At 35.3% G+C, this 26,163-nt stretch overlaps 1 protein-coding gene and 1 non-coding gene across 2 annotated transcripts in view; one reads left to right on the forward strand and one right to left on the reverse strand.

Moving 5' to 3' along the window:
- The window catches only part of Dpyd (dihydropyrimidine dehydrogenase), an 803,780-nt gene that overhangs the window by 204,054 nt on the left and 573,563 nt on the right, over positions 1 to 26,163 (reverse strand). The gene's annotated exons all lie outside the window — the stretch shown is intronic.
- LOC113191623 (U6 spliceosomal RNA) lies at positions 10,938 to 11,044 on the forward strand. The gene has a single exon (XR_003301915.1). It is a non-coding gene; the product is annotated as a U6 spliceosomal RNA (small nuclear RNA).

The raw sequence follows: 26,163 nt of genomic DNA on the forward strand, positions 1-26,163 counted from the left end.
CTATCTATAGAGTCCCTGATCCTTGATCCTCTCCCTTCTCTATCTGTGCCTTCTTGCATATCTTCACCAAGTGCTGACATAGCTTATTTTAGAGCCCTTCGCTTGGGTTAAATCACATATCTCTATAAATATCTAATTAAAACATGCATACATTGTCTGTGAAAGTTCATTAGCTAAGCCATTTATACTGTTTCTCATTAACATAGGACACATAAATTCTGCTTTGAGAGAAGGATCAGAAAATTTTGCTATATAAGCAATCACTACCTAAGGGTAGAGCTTGGGAAACAAATATATGGCTCAAATGAAGAAAGGCAATATAGACATTGTCAATTTGTCTGCTCAAAGAAGCTAGAGAAACAAAGATAAACTTCATCTCCTTAAGTTCTTCAAGAGTCAGCTTTGCCTAGATGAACATTCTAAAGGGGAATTAGTAAAATAAGTTCTGTCACAAACTCTTACATGTTTGAAGCAATTTTAGTCGGAAAAACTTCTGCTTTTTACTTACTATCTGCTCCAAAGCATTTATCCAGAGCCCACAACTACATAGTATTGAGTTTATTAACAAAATATTACAAACTGATCATCAGGGCATTTTAGTGCATTTAGGGCATTCAAACTACTATGAGAGAGATACAAACAAATAATAACCATACAAAAGAAAATGTCCTTTGATAGGAGCACAATGAACATCTAATTTAGCTAGAGAATTCAGAAAAAGATGTGCTTGTACATTTCTGGAAACTGGGATTTCCCAGACAAGAGACAAGGCATGGAGTTGAAGAGCAGGGTACCTCTGAAGACAAGAGGGTGTTACCCTTTGGCAGAAGCACAGCAAAATCTGGGGCAGGAGGGAAAACTATTGACAGACAGCTCTCAGGATGAGCTGGTGGGCACAAAGACTTTGAAGAATGAAAGAAAACTGAATGTAGTATAGAGAGAAGAGAAAGAAGATAGGAGAAAAATGAAAGAATTAGAAATGGGTAGGAAAATGATAGTATTCTTAGAGATAACTCTGTGGGCTTGGAAGACAGGGGCCATCTCTGAAAAACATTAAGGAGGTAGGTTCCTTAGGCTTTAGAGACCAACCAGATGTCACAGCCTCCTCTTGTCACCTTAGAAGTGTAATGTATATATTGGAAGTAAAAACATAATGAAAGTCAAAGTGGTTGACAGTTTAAATTCAGTATTTTTCAAGAAATCTACATATTCTCCGTACTCTGCTAGATAGTATATTTTGAAAACCCTGTAAAAGCATCAAGCATATTAATCCATTTTGTCCCAAAGCCCCAGATATGGAGCGCCTATGAAAACTTGAATACAATATATAATATAATGTAATTATATAACATAATTATATAATAAGAATTAATTATATTATAATGTACTAATTATATTTATACTAATTAATATGATAATTATAAGCTCTAGACTATTATTTTCAATTGATATTAGCACATCTGTGTGGATTTTATTGAAATATTTGAAGAACTAAAAACTTGGAACTTAATGGGTTAATGCAGATTGAAATGACACAGAAAACAAACTATTAGGGCTTAAATATATAGACCATTTTCAGTGAATTCCCTACTCACTGGGGGCTTTCTACTTTACCACACCCCCAAATAGTTTTATTCCTCATTCTCCCACTTGGTGAACCACTGGATCACAATATTCAAGTGGAAGGATTTCCACATTTTGAATAATGGATCTGAACCTGTTCCCTTATGATGTGACATTCACTGTGTTCTTTTCCCTGAAGTATATTTATATCAGTAACCTTAGTTTCATTTGCCCTGACAGCACAGCATGCTCCTTTATAAGAGCAAACTGATACCCTGAGATAATTGTGAGACTCTTCGACAGATTTTTCTTTTTCTTTCTGAAATTTGAACTTAGGGCAACAGATTTTGTCAAAGGCAAACAAGCACATTTTCCTCTTTAAAAAAACCCAAGTTTTGAACACCTATGAAATGTCTGAATTCAATTTTACTCTAAGTTGGGTCACAGAAAAACCCAACTTATGGTTTTGTTTATTCTCTACTTTTTCTCCAACTTCTTCTACATTTTAAAATTATTTTATGGCAAAATTAATTAAAGGATAAAAATATGATAGAGGTCACAGGCAGGGAAGCTTATTTTTAGAATGGACTATATTTAACAACAAGCAGTCTGTGGCTTCCAGTTTGCATCTTTGTTTGCACAACAATTACTCAGCTATGGTATGTCTTTTAACTGAGTAAATGATCTACAACCTCTCTAAAATATGTTAAGGAGTTTATTTCCACCCGAATTCTCCTGACAAATACTAAAATAGATAACCTCAATAAGGCACTAATGAGATCATTATAACTAGTTTTGTGTGTATTTAAAGTACAGATTTAAGATCTTCATTAAAGATTAACTAGTGGAAAACTTCATTCAATCCCTCCAGTTATTTTTAAACCACCATATACTATAATTACATACATTCAATCATAAAACTTTCCATGGTGCTGAACACAACTGCACTTAGAATAAGAACAAACACATTACAAATCTAGGCTGTCTACAAAGGTTAATCTTTTAAAAGATTAATAATGTAATAATATTCACCGATTTCAAGGTTTTTTTTTTTGACTGAGAAAAAAGGTACATTATCACAAGTTATTTCATATTTTCCTGACTAAACTTATAGGAATGATTTTTTAGAATGTTTAAAAAGGAGGACTTTGAACTTTCTAATTATAAGGTGTCTCTGAGATCAGACAGGTATTTTCTGACCTGAAATCTATTAAAAAGAAATACAGAAAATCAACACAGAATTGCATATGCTACATTAAAGAAATGGTATTGTTATTCATCTATACTCTAACTAAACTATTCCTCTCACAAGATACCCCTTTTTAATATAGTATAATTACCTCCATACATACTGCAAAATGGCAGTTAAGCCTTTAAAGTGTAAATCTTTGCCTCTGTGTTCACCAGCCAAAGGCTTTAAAGAATATGGGCAGGGAGCTGAAGAAGGTCATAAGAGATTTATAAATTGGAAGGTCTTTTGCATTTATCTAGGAATATAGATATTGTCAATATGTGATTAAATTACTGCCCCAGTTTTCCTGGAGGATTTGTATGTTTATTGCTTTTTTGTAAGACATTTATCCAGCTCTCTCAATCCCGTTCTCTTTCTTGCATGAATTCACACGTATTAAAATGCAAGTGTCTTGCTTGTATGATATATGTCATTTGCATTATGTGAAAGCCTGCAGCCCCCAAATTTCTTGGTATCTGTACAGTTCAGAAACAAAATTATTTAATAATAATTTTCCAGGAATAACATACTATTTCATGAAATATATATATGACAAGAAGTTCACAAGTCATCTTTTCAATTTTCCTGTTGAATTTTAAGGGTAAAGTTGGAGGAAACATTTGCTTTTGAAGGAAACACAGACTCTAAATTATTATCATTCATAGCCTGAGAATTATTCTTTGATACCTACTGAGCTCACAGGAGGTTTTATATACCATAAAATTATGGCAATCTTCACTCTAGAAGCTTACACTTTAAATAGTAAAAATAAGTAAAATAAATATTATCTCAGATGTATGCATTAAGTATGAAGAATTTGGAACAAAATGAGCTAAAGTAAATAAACTCGTTAACAATGATAATCATAAGAGCAATATAAATAATCCACTGAGCATCTGCTACATGCTGCTCCATAAGATTAAGGAGTGATCAGTGTTGGAGACCACTGTACCCTAGTGTGTTGCAAGAGACACCACTGATATGCCAGGCAAGCCCCTGTTCTCCTGAAGCTTTCTGTCAAGGAACACATACAAGAAATTAGAAACAGAACATGATATGATATACAGATGACTGACAGAGAGATCCACAGGACACATAGGATGCCTGGACCCAGAAGGAAGGGCTTCTAAAATAGTTTGGGAAATATAAATAAAAACCCCGGACTGAAGCTTGAGAGAACATTACATAGGCAGAAATGCAAGAAAGAGCTTGGCATTACATAGGGGTATAAGGAGCTGAGCATGGTGGTTCACAGCCTACTGTAGCTGCCAGCAAAGACAAAAACTGGGGCAGTGTCATCCACAGTACTGGATATGTGGAAGGTTTATTGTAGAACCACCTTTTTTCAACTTCTCATTAAATTCTACCTCTCCCAAAAGGAAGAGACCAGGGTCACACATGGTCACTTCCAGAACATGCGCCCAATGACTGGAAGACCTCCCACTAGGCCCCATGTCTTAAATTTTCCATCTTCCCCCAATAGCATCAATCTGGGGATCAAGGCTCCAGCATGTGGGCCTTTGGGGTCAGTTACCTGAGTAATAAAACCTATGTTGTTTACAATGTCACAGTAAACTCTCATCTTGGGTTTTGTAACAGAGAACAAATCATTTATCTTTTTGGGGTGCTATTTTATAATTTTAATAAGCTGTCCTTTAAGCGTCCATAATGCAATAGGAAAAAAATGCTAACTTCCCCAAAGCCTTCCTTGACCATTCCAATGAGAAGTGACTGCTCCTTGCATGGAGTGCCTATAGAACTCTCTTTGAATTGTTTCAGCATTTCCCACATATTCTATTGTATTACATTCTGGAATAAAAGAGTAGGAAATAGGAATTCAGAAGAAAAGGAGTCTGTTCCCAACTTTGAAACTTACCAGTGCCTACTGGCTTTGAGGCAGATCTATTAATCTTATTTTCCTCATCTATAAACTTTGGGTAATAAAACTTACAAGCATTTGCTATGCAGGAGTATTGTGACCATGACACAGTGGCTTTAAAAGTTGTGAAATATTATTTGCATACTTTGAGTTTATATGGCATAATTCCTTTAAGAATATACATACTTTAAAAAGAAGTAAGGTTTGGTCTCTAAGAGGGGTGGATGGTAGTTTGCTAATTTTTTATAAGTTTAAAACCTTCAAGATTTATGTACCTCCATCACTACTGCTTTAAGGAGACCTTCAGTCCATTTCCCTGAGGAAGTCATATCCTCTCCTTGGTGCATAGATATGTGCAAACCTGTCATACTTCACTTCCTATATCATGCCTTCTTCTGATCTTCCTTCTCTCGGCTTACTTTGCTGGATCTTCTTGCTCTTATTGATTATAAACTGTCGAGATTTATAATCTTAGTCTTTTCTTAATCTTTTCTTAGTCTTTTCTTAATCCACATACATTTCCTAGTTAATTTCTTTGGCATGACTTAATTGTCATGCCCTTTCAATTGAATGTTCAAGTTGTGCCTTCAGCTTTTTCTTTTCATAGAGCTTCAGAATCAAATGTTCATTTAGTGGCTATACATGCTCTCTCGATTATCTAATAGATGCTTCCATAAATAAAACATTGGGTTCTACTTATTCTCCTGCCAGAAAGTTTTTTCCCAGAGTTTACTTTAAATGGCACCATCACTCATTCAGAAGCTTGGCCTGAACTACGTGAAGTCACTCTAACTCCCCTTCCTCGTCTCCCACATGCAATCCATCACTCACTCCCACCAACTTTCCTGAATGACAGACATACCCTGAACACAATACCTCACCCATCCACTGACCCCATTGCTACTTCAGTGGTCTAAGCTACCATCCTCTCTTGCTTACATTCATGCCCTTGGCCTTCAAAATCATTTACTCGTCTCCATTATTATATTTTCTGATCCACCTGTCACACAGTTGCCAGTCTGATATTTATTTAAGTAGAAGTCAGATCAGATCGCTGTCTTAAAAATTATAATAAAATAAAAAACTCATGTATGACCCATACAGTCTCTGGTTGCCTCTCCAATGGTACTGCCAATCACTTTCCTTTTAATTCACCTTATTTCATTGTTTTCCTGAGCATTCTGCCATCTTTAAACCTCTCCTTTAGTAGTGCTGAACTGTGTATTTAGTTATTACCTAGTTCATCACATGTGACTAACTCTGACAGACTTATCATAATAAGTATTCACTGCCACTAATCTCATTACTTGATTTGTCCTCAAAATTAAGAAGATAAAAATAATTAATTTCTCTTTGATAGTGGTTTAACAATTTCCCCTAAAAGATGGCTTCCCTTTTACCTTCAACAATACCTTAACCACTAGTAATGTTATGCCTACTGAGGCTTCATCTTTGATAAAAAATTATCAAAAAGCCAAAATCAGTATGTCAGTCACACAGCACTGTTTTTCAAGTTTCCCGTTTTTAAAATTTTAAGTTCCTACATGACTATCCTTTTATAGCATTACAATTCAGGGAAGGACAACCAGAAATTCTAGAAGGTGAGTGGACAGTGGACAGGGAAAAAGCATTCATTTTATGTTGATGACATGATAGCATGGAAACGCGTTTCATTCCTCAATGTTCTAGATTTAGAAAGTCACAGAGCAGTGCTGTATTATGCTGAATTACCTGGTAGAATACCAAGTCCTTAATCAGATTTCCTGTCATTACTCCTCCCCTCTCAGAGTTTCAAAATTGTGCAGAAATAAATAAGGACAAACAAATGAGGCTAAATTGATATGTATAAATGAAGAAAAGCATCATTTAGGATAGAAGTACAGTTTTCTGTCATGATGCAATGACACAAAGGGCTAACAAAATCTAGAAACCTAAATGCCCATAGTATAGGGAATGTTTTTCTTGCATAAGAAAAATTACTATTAATTTATCAATTTTAATTATGTATAGATATATATGCACACATTAAAACACATACACAGGTACATGCATGTACACTGTATTACTTACACTTATAATAATTATAAAATGTATTCTTAAGACAATATTTCATAAAATGTGTTTTTTCCAGTCCTTTGTGGACACTGAGATTTAATTTTGTGAATAGCAAGATTTACCTATATTGAAAATTTTCAGATTATTTTTAATAATATTAAACATAATATGTATTTTGTTTAAACATGGCATATCTATCATACATACATACTCCTTCCTAAAATCATCTAAACAACTGTAAATAAATAAATAAGCAAAAATTTATGAAGACAAAATAAGGAAGTCATCATCTGTAGGTAAGAAATTTTGGAAGACGTAAAGTAGATTGAGCTCTGGTAACTGACTTTGCTGTAACTAAGAGCGCTCACCATATAGAACCCAAGAGTAGCTGCTAGAGTGGGGAGCAGGAGACTGTGGAGTGCAGTGATGGGCTTAGGGGACATTTTCTGAAGATGGTGGGTAGTCCACTGGACCCCAGTGGCACACCACACATATACAACCAGGTTTCTCCACTGAGAATTAGAGATTTGGTTTCTTGATACAAAAGTACCACAGATATATGAGATATCAAAACAAGTGGCAGGGTGTGACTGAAATGGGGATTAAAATAGGGAAACAAATAAAACAATGTCTGCATATTGAATCTGGAACTACCTTTGCCTTCCATTCTCCTTTTTATAGCACATTATATGCTTCCATAATGAGACTGGATGATTCTTATAAGAAACTGGTTATCGCCTAAGAAAAGTCCTTGAGATACATTTGTGAACCCCAGGACAGAAAGGACTGCTTACACTCAATCCCTCTGCTCTAAAGCTCTCTATTGGATCAACTTCACTCAAATATGCAGAAATTCTGATTAACATTTTAATATCTTACACTTGAAACTAATTTGAGAGGTTTCCAAAACCCAGAAATTTTCAGAAGTTTTCTACATGAACTAGAGAAACCAAAACAAATCATTAAGATAAAGAAATGAATCATGATCTATAGGAAACAGAGATTCAATAAGAATTGAAAAAAACAGTTAATACCTTTAGAGACTGAAAGAAGGCACTACTTTCAAAAGATTAGAACACAATAAAAAAGAACAAAAAGTTACAAGAAAATTAAAATGTAATGACCAATAAAAAATAAGTTAAAGGTATATATCACAGACATCTCCCCCAAAAGAAAACAATTAAATTAATAAAGGAGAAAAAAGAAGAAATTGTTTTAGTCAGCGTTTTTGACACTGTGACCAAAAGACCTGACTAAAAAATCTTAGAGAAGGAAAATTTTATTCGGAGTTCACAGTTTCAGAGATCTTAGTCCATAGAGGGCCAACTCCACTACTCTGGGGCCCAGATGAGGCAGAACATCATGGTGGAAAGGTGCAGCAGAGAAAAGTATCTCAGAATATGGCAACTAGGAAGGAGACAGAGTTTGGTCTCCAGAATGAAATATATACCCCAAAGGCATGCCCCCAGAGACCCACCTGCTCCAGCCACACCCTACATGCCTACATTTACCACCCAGTTAACACAACGATTATATTAACCCAATCACATAACCTCTAAACTTGCTTGCATCCTCTCACACATGAGCTTTTGGAAGACAGCTTATATCTAAACTATAACATAAATTAAAGAGTAGAATGACTAAAAGAATGGAGAAAAAAATGACAAATGCCTGAGAATTTCCAAAGCTGAAAGTAAACTTTCCAGATAGAAAAATCTTGAATATTCAACAATAAATTGAAAGGAAAATCTTCATTGTAAAAATCAGATCACAAGAGATGATAACAAATACACCCTACATAAAAGAATTTGAAATGTATGTGTGTGATATGTATATTCTGTGAGTGTGTGTGTGTGTGTGTGTGTGTGTGTATTCACACACATATTCATTTAGTCACATATACAAACGAGTAGATGAGAGCAATTGGGATCACATTTCTTAACATCTTACAAAATAAATTGGAATATTGGTTTAAAAATACTTAGTTAAAGGTGATTTTCAATGCAAAAATTTTATGCCAGATCAGATTATCATTAACTATGAAGACAAAATGAAGATACTTTCAAATATTCATGACTAAAATTTTTGCATAAAATTTCTCAGAATGCTTAGAATATCTCAGGGAGTTCTTACACTGAAATCTAGAAAAATAACTATACTAAGGAATATATGGGAAATAAAGAGACTCTAACACCAATAGTAAATTAAGCGAGATTCCTAAATGACACTGCTGAATCATGTAAGGAATAATGTTTTCTTCACAATATTCCAAATTATAATATAAAAATTTCTACTCGAGTACCATGTTTGAATGACATATTTCCTTTAAAATATTTTAACACTTTGATACTTAAAAGTAGCTTGCTGTTGCTTCACTTTACATGTCTCTGCATACTTGGTTCGAAGAGTTTTCATTTGTGGTTATCAGCTGTTTTCCATCTAGTGCTCAAAAAAACTTTCAAAAAATCTGTTTCATATAAGTCAGAGCAGTGTAAAGTGGCTTTTATTGACTCACACCTTAATGGCACACTATAAACCTACAGTGAGAGATGCTGGGTGACAGCAAACCCATCTGTGTTAGTGTGTTGACTGTAAAGCTTTTGCTGATGATATGGCTATTTTATTACCTGGTATTCTCTCTTGAGGAGTGCATGTACCTTGACTCCGAAGCAACTGTATTACTCTTATCTTATGAACACAGGTTTATGCCATCTTTTTAATTTTACTCATGGTTTTTTTCAGATATAGAAGTTTTAAAATAACCATGTTGTTGAATATCTCTAATGTCTTCCCTGAAATGTTTGCATTCTTTTTTTTCTTTAGAAACCTTTTCTTTCCCATTTTTTTCAAACAAGGCAAATATTTGTCATTTTCTTTCCTTTTTGAATAGTTTTAATTAGTGTACTTGTTTTTTAAGTTATTAATCTATAATTTATTTTGATGTATAGAAAAAAAGAAAACATTCACATTTTCCTCTAAATAGCTTTACTCATCCATTATTTATTAAATAAAATATATTATCCCCACTGATCTGAAAGTCTTCTTTTATAATATGTTATATTTGAGGGATTAGAATCTGTTTCAGGGTTCTGTTTCCACTGGCTTTATCCTTGAGTTCTTGTGCCAGTAAACATTGTTTTAGTTATCATAATTCTGAATTGAGTTTAAATCATTTCTTGTATATGTCCTTTTCACTGCTTTTTTTCCTCAGCTGTGACCAAAAAGATCTGATAAGAACAATTAAAGGGGGAAAGTTTATTTGTGGGCTCATGGTTTCAGAGTTCTCAGTCCACAGACAGCCAAGTCCATTCATTGGGGAATGAGGTAAAGCAGATCATCAGGGTGGAGGAAAGGTGCCCAAGTGGCCATGAAGAAGCAGACAGAGAGCTCTGTTCAATAAGGACAAAGTCTAAACCCCAGTGGCATGCCCCCAGGGACCCAATTCCTCCAGCCATAGCTTACCTGCCTACAGTTACCACCAAGTTAATCCCTACCAGGGGATTAATACACTGATTAGGTTAATCCTTTTATAATCCAATCATCTCATCTCTAAACTTTCTTACACTTTCTCATACAGGAACTTTTGGGGGACAACTAATATCTAAAAGTGAATAAAATTTTCTTAGTAAGATTTTTTTCCTGTTCACTTTTGCTCCCCTACATTAAAATAATTTTAGTTTTGTGATCTAATTAAATCTATAACAATTGAAATGACATATTTACTAGAATGAGTCTTGTTATGCTAAGAGCATAATATGCTTTTTATTATATTCAAATCTGCTTCTCTATGCCCAAGTAGTTATGTTTCTTTCTGTCCCATATACATTTTGTTAAGATTAAGTATTTTATTTATATTTTGCTGATGTATAGGAATGCAACTGAAGTTTATCTCTGCTGTAGAAGGAAAGCACTGTGTCCAAGAACCATACTTTTGAATCAGTCAGATCTGTCATCAAACAACAACGGACCCAAGTCTTTGGTATTATTTTCCTCATTTATGCAGTGGTTGTTTGTGAGAGCTGTTTAGTTCAGTGCCAACATGTAGGAACTCTTAACTAAAAGGCAGCTTCTCTAATACCTAACCATCACCATTGTCATCTGACCATCCCACACTTTCATGATTTCTGAGATTTAAAATTTATGTTTCCTACATATATAAGGACAGCAACTGCAAAAACAATAATTTTATTCTCTAAAAATGTGTATTTTGCGCTCGCTTTAGCAGCACATATACTAAAATTGGAAAGATACAGAGAAGATTAGAATGGTCCCTGCGCAAAAATGACATGCAAATTCATGAAGCGTTTAATATTTTTCTGCTGTCGTGTATTTAAAAAAATAAAATCAATAAAAAATAAATAAACATGTGTATTTCTTCTTTCATATTATATGTTTGACATAACTTCCAAAACAATATTAAATAACAATGCTCCCATTTATATCCTTGTCTTTATATCTATTTTATGAGAATACTTTTAAAAACAAGCTATTAAGTAAGACTGGGAATTTTTAAGATCAATATTCTCAATTATAATAATTGATATTTATAATAAAGAACTTTAGTTTCTACAATTTTCAAACAAATTGATATTAAAAATTTAGAGTGCTTTTTCAGATCACTTTGAGGTAATTTTAACCTTTTCATATTAGACATTGGTATATAATACATTATGTTAATAAGGTTGATAATGTTAAGCCATCCTTGCATTCCTGGATAGTTCCTTTCATGGTTAAGATGCCTAACTTTTTAAATATATTGTTGAATTCAGTTTCCTACCAATTAATATATATTTACATTCACAACCAAAATTGGTATAAAACTTATTTGCTGATTTTTAAACAATCTAATTTTTGTATTCTAGCTTCTTAGTAATTTTTCCAGTATGGAAATATTCTGGAACTGTTTATGTAACCACTGTAAAGAAGATGTACCATAAATATTATCCGTAGTTTTTTATGTAACATTTAACTTAATCATCACTAAAAACTCTCTGAAAGTGGCATTCTTATTCTTACACAGGTGGGAAGACTCAGGCAGATAAATGTCAATTAATTTTCCTATCTCAAAATGTGTTTCTTCAAAATTCTATGCATTTGAACACTATATTGCTTATTATGACTTTCATATATTGTTTTCCAATTATATTATAAAACCACATTTCTTACATTAGGCCTCAATTTTGAACATTCATTCAATGTTTATGGTGTACTTCATTCCTGCCAGTCTAACAACAGGAAATATATCAGTGAGGATTACTAGAGATTATCAATGAGGAAATTACATAGTACTTGTCCTCTTCTAAATTTTTATTACTTCAAATAGTACTTAGCCTTAAATTTTTCAAAAGCCTGTTTCAATCTATATTTAAACACTTATCAAAGTCAAAAAATTGGCACTTTAAAACAATATCCTATTTCAGCTAAGCAGTTTTGAACACCTGAAACTCCACCCACCAACTGTTGTTATTTCTCATTAATTATTCTTTGCTAAAGTAATTTTCTTTTAAAATTTCATTTATATTTGTGGATACTGTTTTAGGACTATTTTTTGATAATATAATTCAGTTTTAAAACTCAACTTCCAATAATTATTTAAGTTTCAATATGTGATTAATTTTTTAAAAGATTAAATTTGTGCACTGACCCTCCAATTTTTTAAATTCATTTATATAATCCAGTGGCTCTCATATTTGAGCATGTATCAGAATTGCCTGGAGGGCTTGTTAAAAGAAACTGCTGGATCCCCCGCCCCATAGTGTCTGATTCAGCTTTTCTGGGGTTGGCCCTGAAATTTTGTGCTTCTAATAAGTTCCCATGTGGTGCTTGTGGGGGTACAAAAGCCATAACTTAAAAATCACTGCTGCAATTCATTGTCAGATGTTTCCTATATAATCTTCAATAATATTTTTAAAGGAGGGTATATTTTCTGTGCCATTGTATACTTGGAATTTTCTTCTTGAATTGAGACATGAATATCTATTTGGGTGTGTTATTCTTTCTCCAAGAAATATGTACCACTCCACTTTCTTTGAGTATTTCATTTTGTGAGATTACATCAGAGCCTAACCAAATTGTTTTTCATTCTTATAATTCAAAATATTTTCTGGAATGTGCTTAGGCAGAATTTTCCTTATGGATTTTTCTCAGTAATCAGTGGGTTCTTTATAGCTGCATGCTTTAAAAATTATTATTATTATTATTATTATTCAGAAAAGTTAAATTAAATATATGCCTTTCATCCTGAGTTGATACATGAAGAGTGTCTGTTAAATGAGTTAAAACGTAGAAGTGAGCTTAGAACGGTGATAAGCAAATAACAAGTCCTAGGATAGAGTGCCAGGGATCCCAGCAGCCTGCAGCAGGGCCCCGGAGATCCAGGCCAACTGAGTCGCGTGGCCTGCCCTGCGGCTACAGAAGGCGTGGCGCCTCAGTGAAGCCATTAATTGGCAAGCAGGGAGGTTAGGGAAGGCCATTAGGTGGAATCCCACCAGCCAAGCCCACACGGACCCTTGGGCCGAGCACAGGATCTCAGAAGGGGAAGGAAGCGGTACAGTCCCATCCCCCACAGCGGACACTCCACCGAGGCAGTCAGCGGCCACCATCCAGGAAAGCTGAAGGATACACCGCCACTCTCCTTCAGAGTGCAACATCAAAACAGCGGACACTTCATCCAGGCAGTCAGCGGCCACCATCCGGGAAAGCTGAAGAATACACCACCACTCTCCAACAGCTTGCAACATCAAAACAGCCAGCAGCAGGACCCCGGAGATCCAGGCCAACTGATTCACGCGGCCTGCCCGGCAGCTACAGAAGGCGTGGCGCCTCAGAGAAGCCATTAATTAGCAAGCAGGGAGGTTAGGGACTGCCATTAGGTGGAATCCCGCCAGCCAAGCCCACCGCCCACGCCCGGAACAGGCCCAGCGACCTGCCAGCATTGTAGTCACGACACCCCAATTGGAATAGGGACAGAGCAGAGCCGCCTTCCACTCCCGGAACAGGCCCAGAGAGCCGCCAGCGTGGTAGACACGTCACCCCAATTGGAGTAGGGGCACAGCCGCCGCCCGCACCTGCAAGGGAGACTTTTCAAGTATACAAGAGCAACATAAATAAATAGGGGGTAAATTTCAAAACACAACAGTTGCACCAAGCAGAAAGAAACGCGAGCAGTATGAAAAGACAAGGAAAGAAAGGACCACAAGCAATGCAGGTCAACTCAACTTTAGAAGAGGTAATAGCTGCAACAGATGGAATATCAGATAAAGAGTTCAGGATATATATGCTTCAGATGATCTGGAGTCTCAAGGAAGACATGAGACAGCAAAATCAGACAATGAAAGATCACATTGACAAACAAATCCAGGAAGTAAAAGATCAATTTCACAGGGAGATAGAGGTAATAAAAAACAAACAAATTGAAATTCTAGAAATGCAGGAAACAATAAACCAACTTAAAAACTCAATTGAGAATACTACCAGCAGAGTAGATCACTTAGAAGAGAGAACATCAGACAATGAAGACAAAGTATTTCAACTGGAAAAGAACATAGACAGCTCAGCAAGTCTGCTAAGACCATGAGCAGAACATCCAAGAATTATGGGACAATATCAAAAGACCAAATTTAAGAGTCATTGGGATACAGGAAGGCACAGAGCTCCATTCCAAAGGAATAAACAGTCTATTCAGTGAAATAATACGAGAAAACTTCCCAGAATTGAAGATTGAGACAGAATCCCAAATCCTAGAAGCCTACAGGACGCCGAATGTGCAAAATCATAAGAGATCCACACCTAGACACATTATAATGAAGATGTCCAACATACAGAATAAGGAGAGAATTTTAAAAGCTGCAAGAGAAAGAAAGCAGATTACATTTAGGGGTAAACCAATCAGGATAACAGCTGATCTCTCAACACAGACTCTGAAAGCTAGAAGATCCTGGAATAACATATTTCAAACACTGAAAGACAATGGGCTCCAACCAAGAATCGTGTATCCGGCGAAATTAAGCTTCAGGTTAGAAGATGAAATTAAAACCTTCCACAATAAACAAAAGTTAAAAGAATTCGCAGCTAGAAAACCATCTCTTCAAAAAATCCTTGGCAAAACATTACAGGAAGAGGAAATGGAAAATAACATTGAAAACCAACAATGGGAGGTAGGACAGTAAAGGGGGGAAAGTAGTCAAAGAGGAAAACAAATCAGGTTTAGTAACATCAATAAACAAATATGGATAGAAGAACAAACCATATCTCAATAATAACCCTAAATGTTAATGGCTTAAACTCACCAATTAAGAGACACAGGCTAGTAGAATGGATCAAAAAACAAGACCCAACAATATGCTGTCTACAGGAGACGCATTTGATAGGAAAAGATATACATAGACTGAAGGTGAAAGGTTGGGAAAAATCATATCACTCATATGGACCGCGGAAACAAGCAGGAGTGTCCATACTCATATCTAATAAAATAGATTTCAAGCCAAAGCTAATCAAAAGGGATATAGAAGGACACTTCATACTGCTCAAGGGAACCATACACCAACAAGACATAACAATCATAAATATATATGCCCCAAATAATGGTGCAGCTGTGTTCATCAAGCAAACTCTTCTCAAGTTCAAGAGTCTAATAGACCAACATACAATAATCATGGGAGACTTCAACACACCTCTCTCACCACTGGACAGATCTTCCAAACAAAAGTTAAATAAGGAAACTATAGAACTCAATAACACAATTAACAACCTAGACTTAATTGACATATATAGACTATACCACCCAACATCAAGTTGCTACACTTTTTTCTCAGCAGCACATGGAACCTTCTCAAAAATAGACCATATACTATGTCACAGGGCAACTCTTAGACAATACAAAGGGGTAGAGATAATACCATGCATCTTATCTGATCATAATGGAATGAAACTGAAAATCAATGATAAAAGAAGAAAGGAAAAAGCAAGCATCACCTGGAGAATGAACAATAGGTTGCTGAGTGATCAATGAGTTTTAGAAGACATCAAGGAGGAAATTAAAAAATTCCTAGAGTTAAATGAAAACACAGACACAACATATCGGAATCTATGGGACACATTGAAAGCAGTTCTAAGAGGAAAATTCATTGCTTGGAGTTCATTCCTCAAAAAAAGAAAAAACCAACAAATAAATGATCTCATACTTCATCTCAAAATCCTAGAAAAAGAAGAGCAAAACAACAGCAAAAGAAGTAGAAGGCAAGAAATAATTAAAATCAGAGCTGAAATTAATGAAATTGAAACAAAAGAAACAATTGAAAAAATTGACAAAACTAAAAGCTGGTTCTTTGAAAAAATAAATAAAATTGACAGACCCTTAGCCATGCTAACGAAGAGAAGAAGAGAGAGAACCCAAATTACTAGCATACGGGATGAAAAAAGGCAATATCACAACAGACACTTCAGAAATACAGAAGATAATCAGAAATTACTTTGAATCCTTATACTCCAATAAATAGAAGATAGTGAAGGCATAGATAAATTCCTTGAGTTCTATGATCTGCCTATGATTGAGCCAGGAGGATATAGACAACCTAAACAGACCAATAACAATAGAGGAAATAGAAGAAACCATCAAAAGACTACCAACTAAGAAAAGCCCAGGACCGGATGGGTATACAGCAGAGTTTTACAAAACCTTTAAAGAGGAACTAACACCAATACTTTTCAAGCTATTTCAGGAAATAGAAAAAGAGGAAGAACTTCCAAATTCATTCTACGAGGCCAACATCACCCTGATTCCGAAACCAGACAAAGACACATCAAAGAAGGAAAACTACAGACCAATATCTCTAATGAACCTTGACGCAAAAATCCTCAATAAAATTCTGGCGAATCGGATTCAAATACATATCAAAAAAATTATACACCATGATCAAGTAGGATTCATCCCTGGGATGCAAGGCTGGTTTAATATACGGAAATCAATAAATGTTATTCACCACATCAATAGACTTAAAAATAAGAACCATATGATCATCTCAATAGATGCAGAAAAAGCATTCGACAAAGTACAGCATCCCTTTATGTTCAAAACGCTAGAAAAATTAGGGATAACAGGATCATACCTCAACATTGTAAAAGCAATCTATGATAAGCCACAGGCCAGCATCATTCTGAATGGAGAAAAATTGAAGGCATTCCCTCTAAGATCTGGTACAAGACAGGGATGCCCTCTCTCACCACTTCTGTTCAACATAGTCCTCGAAACACTGGCCAGAGCAATTAGGCAGACGAAAGAAATTAAAGGCATAAAAATAGGAAAAGAAGAACTTAAATTATCACTATTTGCAGATGATATGATTCTATACCTAGCAGACCCAAAAGGGTCCACAAAGAAGCTATTAGAGCTAATAAATGAATTCAGCAAAGTGGCAGGATATAAGATCAACACGCATAAATCAAAGGCATTCCTGTATATGAGCGACAAATCCTCTGAAACGGAAATGAGGACAACTACTCCATTCACAATATCCCCCCAAAAAATAAAATACTTGGGAATCAACCTAACAAAAGAGGTGAAAGATTTATACAATGAAAATTACAGAACCCTAAAAAAAGACATAGAAGAAGACCTTAGAAGATGGAAAAACATACCCTGCTCATGGATAGGCAGAACTAACATCATCAAAATGGCGATATTACCAAAAGTCCTATATAAGTTCAATGCAATGCCAATCAAAATCCCAACAGCATTTCTTGTAGAAATCGATAAAAGAATCATGAAATTCATATGGAATAATAAAAGACCCAGAATAGCAAAAACAATACTAAGCAGGAAGTGTGAATCAGGCGGTATAGCGATACCAGACTTCAAACTATACTACAGAGCAATAGTAACAAAAACAGCATGGTACTGGTACCAAAACAGGCGGGTGGACCAATGGTACAGAATAGAGGACACAGTAACCAATCCACAAAACTACAACTATCTTATATTTGATAAAGGGGCTAAAAGCATGCAATGGAGGAAGGATAGCGTCTTCAACAAATGGTGCTGGGAAAACTGGAAATCCATTTGCACCAAAATGAATCTGAATCCCTATCTCTCGCCGTGCACAAAAGTTAACTCAAAATGGATCAAGAAGCTTGATATTAAATCAGAGACATGGCATCTGATAGAAGAAAAAGTTGGTTATGATCTACACGCTGTGGGATCGGGCTCCAAATTCCTCAATAGGACACCCATAGAGCTAGAGTTAACAAATAGAATCAACAAATGGGACTTACTCAAACTAAAAAGTTTTTTCTCAGCAAAAGAAACAATAAGAGAGATAAACAGGGAGCCTACATCCTGGGAACAAATCTTTACTCCACACACTTCAGATAGAGCCCTAATAACCAGAATATACAAAGAACTCAAAAAATTAGACAATAAGATAACAAATAACCCAATCAATAAATGGGCCAAGGACCTGAACAGACACTTCTCAGAGGAGGACATACAATCAATCAACAAGTACATGAAAAAATGCTCACCATCGCTAGCAGTCAGAGAAATGCAAATCAAAACTACCCTAAGATACCATCTCACTCCAGTAAGACTGGCAGCCATTAGGAAGTCAAACAACAATAAGTGCTGGAGAGGATGCGGGGAAAAGGGCACTCTTGTTCATTGCTGGTGGGACTGCAAATTGGTGCAGCCAATTTGGAAAGCAGTATGGAGATTTCTTGGAAAGCTGGGAATGGAACCACCATTTGACCCAGCTATTCCCCTTCTCGGTCTATTCCCTAAAGCCCTAACAAGAGCATGCTACAGGGACACTGCTACATCGATGTTCATAGCAGCTCAATTCACGATAGCAAGACTGTGGAACCAGCCTAGATGCCCTTCAATAGATGAATGGATAAAAAAATGTGGCATTTATACACTATGGAGTATTACTCTGCATTAAAAAATGACAAAATCATAGAATTTGGAGGGAAATGGATGGCATTAGAGCAGATTATGCTAAGTGAAGCTAGTCAATCTTTAAAAAACAAATACCAAATGACTCCTTTGATATAAGGGGAGTAAACAAGGACAGGGTAGGGACGAAGAGCTTGAGAAGAATATTTACAGTAAACAGGGATGAGAGGTGGGAGGGAAAGGGAGTGAGAAGGGAAATTGCATGGAAATGGAAGGCGATCCTCAGGGTTATACAAAATGTCATATAAGAGGAAAGGAGGGGTAAGTCAAGAGAATACAAATGGAAGAAATGATTTACAGTAGAAGGGGTAGAGAGAGAAAAGGGGAGGGGAGGGGAGGAAAGGGGAGGGGGGATAGTAGAGAATAGGACAGACATCAGAATACATCAGACACTAGAAAGGCAATATGTCAATCAATGGAAGGGAAACTGATGTGATACAGCAATTTGTATACGGGGTAAAAGGGGGAGTTCATAATCCACTTGAATCAAACCGTGTAATATGATGTATTAAGAACTATGTAATGTTATGAATGACCAATAAAAAAAAATAACAAGTCCTAAGTAAAAGCTAGAAATTCTTCTTTTCTTTGAATTATTCTGTTGTTCCACTCTCATTCTGGTTCCTTCATCATGACTTTATTTTAGGGCTTTACTTTGCTGATTTTGATTTCTCTGTGCTCTTTCTTTTATATTATTTATTTATTTATTTATTTTTGGAGAGATGCAAAAGGCTACCCTTCATAGCACATTTCCCACCATCTCAATTTTGTTGTCACAACATTGTGTTATTTGTGCTATTATATTTTTCTTCTTCACTATCATCCCATTATTACCCGTTTTCTTATTCATTTTGTATTTTTTTTTTTTTTTGTCTCAGGCCCTATGAACTGCCTATGCCTTTTCTATCTTCTTGGCTGGGCAAGTCCCATTTTCAGAACTAGAGAGAACACAACACTGATGCTCAGAGCCCAAAGCCAAATAGGAAGTATCAAGCCAACTTCCTTGGAACTCTGGGAGATTAAAGATGAAGAGTTTTAAATTGCTTCCTTACATTAATCTCACATACTCTGTATAAAGTATATAGACATTGTGTGTGTGTGCCTGTGTGTATGTACACACACGCACACACACATATATATAATTCACAGTAAGTAATGACTAAGAATTTTAGTCTGATTCTACTTGAGGATCTTGGCTTCTGAGGATTAGAGCTCTTAAACATTAGTCATTGCCCCCCGCCCCCGGCAACTCCTTGCTCATAGAGAGATTTTTTTCATTGTGGGTTCTATCCTTTGGAATTGATACCACTGCAATCCTGCTTGCCATAATTAGGTACTAAAGTGTTGAGTTCTTCATTCCTTTATTTACATCAAGCTCTAGTTTATAGGGACACGCTTGTGCACGCGCGCACGCGCGCACACATATACACACACACACACACACACACACACAAATACCTAGACCATTTACAGACAGCATCCATACAATGGCAGCCTTTTGATGCATACAATCATGCATATATTCCCAGAAATACCTGGTCATCACTTAGGGAGGCTAAAGAAGGGCTTTCAATGATGTATTCCAGTACTTATAAGAATTTCATAATTCTGACAGTTGACTTAAAGTGAACTTATGTTGTTCCTTAGAATTTTCATCATCCTCTATATCTTTGTATATTTCAGTGAGACCTTTTGAGAGTCCTCTTAAGGGTCTACTCATTTAAAATTCAACATTGAATTACTAGTAGTAGAGTGATCTTTGACCAGATATTCCATCAAAAATACTTTGTTTCATTTCACTCTTTCTAAAACAAACTGTTTTAGTCAGCTATTTTGTTGTTGTGACCAAAAGATCTGAAGTGAATAATTAGAACAGGGAAAGTTTATTTGGGAGCTCATAGTTTCAGAGGTTTCAGTCCAAAGAAAGTGGACTCCATTGTTTTGGCACCAGCTGAGGCAGAACACCATGGAAGAAGGGTGTGAAGGAGGAAAACAGCTCAGGACAAGGCAAGAGGAAGGGGGGGAGGAGAGAGAGAGAGAGAAAGAGAAAGAGAGAGAGAGAGAGAGAGAGAGAGAGAGAGAGAGAGACTCTCATTCACCATAGCCAAAATATAAACCAATGCTATTCACCTCCTCTAGCCACACCCTGGTGCTACAGTTACCACTCAGTTAATCCCTATCAGTGGATTAATGCACTGATGGCTTAAGGCTCTCATAACCCAGTCATTTCACCTCTAAACTTTCTTTCATTGTCTCACACATGAGCTTTTGGGACACATTTCATATCTAAACCATAACACAAACATCTCAAATTTTATTATGTAAAATTATTATATCTTATCATGGTAGTGTTCCTAATGTTAGGCTTTATTTTATTATTTTTTTTTCTCAAAGAGGGGATTGAAGATCCTAGGTTTCAGAATTCTCTTAAATGCTTGTTGAAAAATCTATGTTTTTGACCTCAGCGTAACTTTAGTGAGTCCATAGTTCTCTGGACCAAGGAATTAACAGATCTCAAAAGCTTCTCAGGTAACAATTCTCACACTAAGGACTCTGGTGATCCCTTTTATAAACCTATATAAAAAGGTGAAATTAATGGTCTTTGGATATAATTTAGAACAATGTGCAGGGTAGAAACACAACACATACACACACTTCTACAAATATAACCACACCCTCTCATCTAGTGAAAACTTGCTGTTAGCTTAAAAATTTGGGGAGCTCAGATAGGCAAAAAGATATTTCAACTACTCAAAGTATTATCATTGGCTCAATTTATTTTTATTATGTTTTCATTTTATACTGCTTAATGGTGAAATTAATAATTTCCTTTTAATATTGGACTAAAGTAAAAGACCAAATGTTTGGAACTAGTGAATAAAAATCCAACATAGAAATTATTTGAATAATTTAACCTTTGGCATTTGCCTTGAAAATTACATATGATTCTTTGTGTTATTTCTAAGCATATTAATATAAGAAATGCATAAAGCACCGAGGCTAATAAGAATATTGAGAGGTTTACTAGACCACTTATAGTATAATTGTGACTGTCATTGCTGTGAACTTTTTAAAACAGTGATTAATTTTAGTGCTTTATTTATAGATTATTTTCAAAAGTTTTTGTTAAAGAAACAGAAAAGTGGCTGTTTTTATCCTCCAATATGTTAAGTACATTACAAAAACATAATAGAATAAATTAATACAAAATGAGCAGGAAAGGCAGCTGTAGCACTGTGGTTAAGTATGTAGTATTAGGTATAGATTCAAATGTACTTGGATAACAGCTGTGTGATTTTACAGAATTTACTTGATCTCTCTGTGACTCAGTTTCTTTTTCCATAAAGCAGACCACTAATTGTGCCTACCAGATCAGGTTATATTGACAATTAATCGACATCATATGACAAACAAACCTTTTAGGATCTGACACATAATAAGATAGCCTATTAGTTAAGATTTCTGGCCAGGTATGGTGGTGCACACTTATAATCCCAACAGCTCAGGAGGCTGGGGCAAGATGACTGCAAATTTGAAGCCAGTCTCAGCAGCTTAAGGAGGCCCTAATGAATTTAGTGAGATTCTGTCTCTAAATAAAATATAAAAAGGGATGGAAATGCAGCAGCTCAGTAGTTGAATTCCCTTGGGTTCAATCCCCACCACCCACAATCCTTCCTAACCAAAAAAACAAAAACAAAAACAAAAAAGATTTCTAACTAAGCTTACAAAAGCTCACCAGCATAGTAAAAGATTTTGAGGCAAAATTAAGAGGTGATCTGATGACAAAACCCCCCTGATACTTATGAATCCTAAAAATCACATAAGGCTTAATAAATGTCTACTATGTGCCTATAACCTTTCTAAGCTATGCAGAAGATAATGAAAATGAAGAGTGGTTCCTGCTCTTAAGAAGCTTAGAATTCAAACAGATTAATCACGAACAAGATGTGCTGAATGAATTAACAGCAACTCCAAAACATTCCTTGGACTCCTAGTTTCTGATACAAACACTTCTTAGGAGTTAATTCAATCTAATTAAAATTTCTCACATTCTATCATGGTAGATATGTGCTAAGAGAACCTACCTCACCTTCTTATTTATGTTATTAATTTAATTTAATGTATATCTTTATCTTGTTTTGTTTTAAATCAAGGTAAATGAGAAATGGTGTGGGTTCCCTATTTTACCTTTGTCCTTTTGGATAGGCTTACTGTAGGTTTTTGGTCCTAATTTCTTTCCTACCTTATCACCTTCAAAATGCCCTTCTCTTTCTCCCCAACTAGGAAAAAGCAGCAAATCTGAATTACTCCCTAGTGCCTTTTACAATCTCAGTTGAAATTATGAAAGAGATGATATACTGATGGGAAAAAAAGATGGATCTCTCCAAAAAGAATATGAGACAGTTGCAAGAGCGTAAGTATTTGTAACTGACTGAGGATTACAAATAAGAAATTAAGAAGGACACCTGAACTTTGTTGCAGCATCATAGATGGACCAGTTTATCCAAGTCAGTTAGAAATATAGCCATTTATTGCTATATTGATAGCAGTTTCATTGCAAGCAAGACCTGGATACTTACACTTCAAGAAAAATGCCTGAATGCTGCTTTTTCTTTTGATCTTTGGAATGAATTCAAGAATATCTCTCTATTTTACCTAATTAACTCAATTTCCCAGTGCAGAGACCAAATGATATAGGTAACATGGGGGCAACAGTTCCAACAAAGGTCACAGAGGCTATGCTCACAGATTTGCCAACCCAAATAGCCTATTAGAATTTATCAGGTATACTACATTTAGATAGAGATAACCATGACAGATTGGAGGAGGACAAAGTTCATCATTAGAGATGCATCTAAGCTTGATCAGAGATTAGGCCATCTCCTGGTTATGCAAACTCTCTGAAGTGCTTACCCATCTGGATTCTGCATTTCTAAGTCTGCAAAATGGGCCCTATGATATATAATTCATAGGGTTATTTAAATAAGAATGCACATAAATTGTTGAATAAAGTAATAGGTATATAAAATCATGTTATCCCATCTTATTCAAAACCCTGGATATCTCTGTGTAACTGGTTCCAATTAAGTAGCCAGTGCTGAGAAATGCAGAAATGCTTATCAGTTTAGTTTAGTAATACAAAAGTCTATCAACATAAATTTCAAACACTACCAAAAGCACATGATAACAAAAAATAAAAAAATGAATATTTTCTTAGAATTGTAGGTTTTACTTTAAGAAACAAAGTTAAGTTTGTGTAAAACAAAAAAGGAAAGCCAAGGCCCTGCTTTATTGCTGGAAAATTGTGTGGGGACAAAATATTGTCACATAAGTACACCCAGGTATGTGTGTGTCTGTGTGTGTGTGTGTGTGTGTGTGTGTGAGTGTGTGTGTGTGTAATTGAAACAATTTTTAAGGAATAATTTTCCAGAGCTCTGATTTCCATATGTATTCTTTCTTACATTTTATATGCCTGAGAAAGTGTAACCAAGATACAATGTTGTGTCTTCTATTCCTATCTTCTTTTTCTCAACAGTCCTTTCGCACCTAAGGAAGGAAATCTATTTCCTAATGCTCTCAAATACTACAGAGACATAAGGCAATATAGTATAAAACTTCTGGTGACAAACAAAATGACAAGTCAGAATATTGGCATGGGCTTTAAATTGGCGATTGATTTTATTGATTGGGCAATAAATGTTTTGGCAAATCAGGTAATTTCTAAGTACCACATTATGTGAAATCAACTATAGAATTCATCAAATTGCCTAATAATTTTTGGTGAAGCCCACTAAGCAATTTTTGGCTTACAACATTTCCTCCTGATTTCCTTAAGATGTACAAAGATTTTTGGTGTTCTTATTTAAAACTAATTAAAGTAGAATCAAATTGATTTGGAATGCTGATCTTTTAGAATAACATGCCTCAATGGAATGAAGAAATTGAGATATAAATTCAAATTATTGTGAAAAATTCCAATTTTCTCATTGATAGTGCATTTCCAAAAATTTACTTTTACATTGAAAAATCATCAGTGTCATTTTGCTACATTATAACGTAAAAATTCTAACAATACAGAAGAAAAAAAAAACTTCATCATTTAAAGGCTTAGTCCAGGGATTCAAAAAATATAAATATTCATTTTTAGTCATATATTCTGTTAGAGTTACCTCATAGGGTAGTTCATTAAAAAATGTTCAAGCATAAAATATACATGATAAAGAACAAAATTTGGTGGAGAAATTGACTGGAAGTGCAAGAAAAGAGAAAGAAAATGTTGTAAAACTTCTCACTGTTATTTGGAATTCATATATTTTTAAATGAGTAATGATAATGCTATTTAGACTCAGGCATATTGAAACAGTGATAAAACTATTTAATTTTAAGAACTAATATTTTCAAAACATACCATCACTTAAACTAATGTCTATAAAGTATAAGGTCAATTTAAAATAAGTGAGGACTATATAGTTTATTATTTACTTTAATTGTGGGGTATTATTGAACATAAAAATGTGAAGACCACTGAAATATTGTGTGTAAATCTTTAGTACACTTTCTTTGTTGTTGTTGTTGTTAACTGGGATTGAACCCAGGGGTGCTTAATCACTGAGCTACATGCTCAGCCCTTTTTTATTATAATTATTTTGAGACAGGGTCTCTTTAAGTTGCTTGGAGCCTCACTAAGTTGCTGAGGCTGGCTTTGAACTTGTGATCCTCCTGCCTCAGCCTTCTGAGCTGATGGGATTAGAGGTGTGTGCTACCATGCCCTGCTTCTTTAGTATACTTTCTGACCCAACATTTGTTAACTGAATTGAGTCAAAATTTGGACTCAACAGTAGGGTGAAGCTGGCCTGACGAGACTCCTCTGTCTCTATTCTGATCCTTATTTTCCCATAACTTCTGCATAATCCTTGTGTGGATCAGTATTTATTATGTCCCATACTTAAGGTTTTCTTGGAATGTAGGATATAGTTTTCCATTAGGAATTCACAAGGTACTTAGTTGTTCAGGCTGCCCAAGGGGACATTCATCTATGCAAAAAAATGGCTGCAAATAACTTCTGTGGTTGGTGAACAGTATCACAAACAGAGTATAAACACAATTTCGGAAGACTCTCAGAGCATAGTGTGACTGTGCTAATGACAGGGACACTGTGAATTGACATAGCTTATCTCCATGGCATTCATGATCTCCTCTCTTCTACTGATAAAGGGATACCTTTGTAAGGGGATAATGGGAAAGAAATAAATTAAGAGAGAGCATCAGGACACTAATATTGTTGTCTCCTACATTTTAAGGGTTTGAGAAAATAACTACATAAATTCATAGGTAAGTGTTTGTCCTGGGAGAGAAGTTATTATCAGTGTATTAGTATCTCTGCAAAGTTAGAAAGAAAAGGATTATATTTCACAATTGTGAGCTTAATTTTACCTTTGCTTGCCTCTTAGACCTGTTTTCTTTTCAAAGGACAACTGATATCCATAA

The sequence above is a fragment of the Urocitellus parryii genome, chromosome 11 (assembly GCF_045843805.1).
Source record: "Urocitellus parryii isolate mUroPar1 chromosome 11, mUroPar1.hap1, whole genome shotgun sequence".
Taxonomy (NCBI): Eukaryota; Metazoa; Chordata; class Mammalia; order Rodentia; family Sciuridae; genus Urocitellus; species Urocitellus parryii.